The sequence below is a fragment of the Mus musculus genome, chromosome 4 (assembly GCF_000001635.26).
Source record: "Mus musculus strain C57BL/6J chromosome 4, GRCm38.p6 C57BL/6J".
Lineage (NCBI taxonomy): Eukaryota > Metazoa > Chordata > Mammalia > Rodentia > Muridae > Mus > Mus musculus.
The window spans coordinates 13,480,152-13,484,249 of NC_000070.6; the positions used below are offsets into that span (position 1 = coordinate 13,480,152).

Below are 4,098 nucleotides of genomic sequence, written 5' to 3' on the forward strand. Positions count from 1 at the left end.
GGAGCACTGGATGTTGGAGGAGAAGGGTGACAGGTGAGTTAAACCAGACCTAAGGGTACAAGAGAAGCAGAGATGTGGCTGAGCATTTGCCCACGATGCATTCAGCAACTGCTGTTTGAGAAACTGTGCTTCCAGAGAGCACAGACCTTGCTCCTGTGTGCAGAGCAGGCATTTGTGTGTGCTTCGAGATCCATGAATTATACTCCTCTGCCTCTAATTTGTAACTACACCTGTACACTCTTGGAAATGCTAATAGACAAATATAAATTTCTATACAAAGGGAACTCTAATAAGAACAGCATTTGAATGAGTAAAAAATATCTAATTTTTTTTTCCTTTTGCAGTCATTGGGAGTGGAAGAACATGCTTATAGTAATTAGGGAAGATGGATTTCCAGGCCGAACACCACCCACAATTTGTGCAGTCTGGGGTCAGGCGGGCAGCTGCAGAAACCACTCGGCTAATTATGAGAATTCACTGTTCGTTAATAGAATCTCTCTCCACAAACAGCAGCTGTGTGTTTGCTCACGCAAATTATTAATTCTGGCCTCGCCTCAGCTGCAAGGTTCTGCTGTGAGAAAGGAATCCTCAGACAGAAGTGTCGCTTATCACCCAAGTGATAGCAAGGCGAGAGGGAAAATATGAAATGGAAGAAAATATCCTCTAACCGCAGGTGTATAAAGATTTTGCATCCACCTCCCCTTTCTGCCTTTCACTCCCAAACAATTGAATGCCAATTTTGGAACTCATTAATCTGTAGGCAACCTGGCGAGATCTAATTTATACCTGTCAGGAGCAATGGGCAGCAGCTAATAGGAAAGTAATTGCAATATAAGTCTGCTTCTCCCACTTGATAGTATGCGAGATTTTAATGACAGCCCTTCTCTATTGGAGGATCAGACTGGCCAGCAGATATCTTCTCTCCTTTGCAGAGAGTCACACTGGGAACAAAAGAGATGTTTCCTTGGGTTTTAAAATACACTGCCAATAACGAGACAATGGTCGAGTAGATGGAGCATGGATTTACCGCTCCTTATTTATTCTTTGAAAGAAATAAAAGCAACATCCTTGCAAAACATAAACTCCAAGCTAATAGTGTCATGTTTTTATTAGGTTAAAATACCTCACTGGAACATAATATACAAAATATCTTCTGTTTGAAATTCTGTTGAATATCTATCTATATTCAACAATGCTATAGTTGAAATATTAGGGCACTTAGAGAGACCTGGGATCCTTCATAGGCACAAAAGTATTAATGATGACAGGAAGAATGTAGTGCATGAAAGGAAATAGGTATCAGACCCATTTATCCCCTTTTCCTATGATTGTTGCACTGGAATTTTTCTATGAGCAAATTAGGAGTATGTGAGATTACCTAAAGTCATATAGAATAATCTTTGGTAAACTTTCATTCTGTGTGGTTTCTTACTTTTTCTATTGATCTTCAAAGAGACCCCCTCATTCAGACAGGACCCTGGGAACATAATGTGAACCCCTGGTTCAGACAGGACCTAAAACGAACATTGACTGCTGATGGAACACGTAGCCTTACATGTATTCCCTGGATAGCATTGAAGAAATGCATTAACCACACTAAATCATGGAAACTGTCATGTGATTGTGACAGAATCAAATAGAAGCATGTATGTTTGAGCACATTGGAAGGGAGACATTCCACCCTTCATTGTTATTGTTTGGTGAAGACCAAGAGCACTTCTGGAGAAAACATGCATTAAAATGCAAATGTCTTGAGGGAAAATAGGAGAAAACAGCTTACTATTGCACATCATACATGGAATGCTGCCACTCCTGTTTAGAAACCAAATTCAATGAATCTTTTGTGGTATTTGATTTGAGCTTAAAGGCTGTTACAGGCATTGCAGGAAATACAGTATAAATAAAGCAGAAACCCTACCTTCACGTGGCTTATGGAGAGCCAGTGCTGATAAAACTTATGATTTTACATCATTGGGTGCATACTGTAGCAGACACTTGCAGTGGAAGGCAGGGTGGACAGAAGCATTTAGAAAGCAGGAGTGCTGGACCCCTATTCTAGAATCTTCTCATATTGGTTATTAGTCACAACCTATAGGAGGCCACTTCACTCCTCCAAGTTCTTGTTCTCTTTTCTAAAAACTGACACTGGAATATATCTCTAATGGTTTTCTCCAAGTCTTAAAGTTCTACACTTTTTTATTAAATTTTAGAAATGTGGAATTAGGAGATTATTATTCTAACTTCTGGAGTTTGGTGAATAAATTTAGAATTATATGAGATGTTTTTAAGTGGAATGATGGTTAAAACAGAGAACAATGAGTTGTTAATAAAGGACGTCAAAACCATCTATTTGCTATGCTTTCATAGCATAAATTTAAAAGTGAGTCCATGTTCAACTTTGAAATGGATAGTTAAGTCAAACATGAGGTGGGAAAAACTATTTATGTATTTTGAGCTTTTTTATTGTATATTATAAAAGCCCAGTCCTTTCCCTAACTCTATACTAAAGTCTTTCTGAAGTCAAAATAAGAAAGGCAATTTTTTTTTTTTTTTTTTTTTTTTTACTTAAGCAGTCTTTAATGAAAGCCGTGCATGGGATGTCTCTACTCCTGCATCTTCTCGATCGTTTCTTCCTTGTATTTGCCCTTCTCTTTTCCTACTTGTCGGGACTTGGCTTTCCTCTCCAGGATCTTCTTGCGGTCCTTGTCCAGCTTTAGCCTGGTGATAACAACCTTGCTGGGGTGGATGCCCACGTGGACGGTTGTGCCATTAGCCTTCTCTCGCTGGACGCGTTCGATGTAGATGACGTATTTCTTCCTGTACACCTGGACCACCTTGCCAATCTGCTGGCCTTTGGTAGTGTCCGCGAACAACCTGAACTTCGTCATCCTTCCGAATGGGCATAGACCGAACGTTATACTTCTGTCTCAGCTCTTTGGAAAGAGGGGAAGACATGATCTTCCTCCGAATGTGAGAGGGCGCATTGAAATGCCGTTTGCGGTTCTTGCTTTGGTCAGAAGTCACGAAGGGATTGAACTTCATTTTGGCGGCTGCGATCCACTGATGGCCGCAAAAGGAAAGAGCGGCAAAGGTTATTTTGTTAATTGTCTAATTTACTTTAACTAGAGAATAAAATGTATAGTGTTGGGAAAAAAAAACCAGCTAAATCTCTTCTTTCTGGAATTCTGCACAATAAAATGTTGCTTAGGGTTTAGAAACAGCATCCTGGGTATTTAAGTGACTCATTCACTAAAGATGCTACATGTGAAAGGTTCTGACCCTTCCTACTCTACCTAATCCCTTTTGTAGATTCCAGTAAGGACAATTTATTGAATTTCTGGTCCCACAGAAGACATTGTCACATTGCAGGACTTGTGCTGCGAGACTGCAAGTGATATTTACCAGTCTAAGAAGTCCAATAGTCCATTTTGCTTTGTGGTCTTAACCCCGGAGTTTTTAAATGGCTATTCATCATTACAGAGGATATTATCATACATGCCCTCCATTATGAATGGGACTCTATGGCAGAAAACCTGATTAAATTTGGTTTAGTTTAGTGTTAAAACAGAATCTCAAGTGTAAACCAGGCTGGCCTCAGATTTGTAATCTGCTCTCTCAATTTCCCAAGCGCTTGGTTTCGAGTATGTACAACCATCTTCCTGATGTTTCCATATAGTCTGTCTTAAATGGAAAAACTTTGAAGTTGGTCTTATAAGGAGATGTGCTCTCCAAACTCACCTACCTCCTACCTAACTAATCCCAGCCCTTACCACTTCTCATCTGGGTTTGCTTTATCCAAATCCAATCTCAGACAACACTTTGGTCCAGACCTGACATCTTGTTCTTACTGTACAAAAGTCTCAGTTTAGAAATTATTTCAACTATCCTTACCTCCTTAAGCCACACTTAGTGGCTTAAAACAACAGGGCTTTGGGATGTTTTTATCCAAAGAAGTGGGACTGGTCTCCACGTTCAATTAATTTCACCTTACTGAAGTTACAAAACCCTGGAATTAAGGACCATAGAAAGCAAATCAATAAATAGTAAACTTCCTAAGCCAGTGATTTATCTCTGAAGCTTGTGAGTCCATTATTTGCT

General features: G+C 39.6%; 1 pseudogene; it reads right to left on the reverse strand.

Moving 5' to 3' along the window:
* Window positions 1-2,557: 2,557 nt before the first annotated feature.
* On the reverse strand, window positions 2,558-3,079 carry Gm11826 (annotated as a pseudogene).
* Between the last annotated feature and the right edge of the window lie 1,019 nt (window positions 3,080-4,098).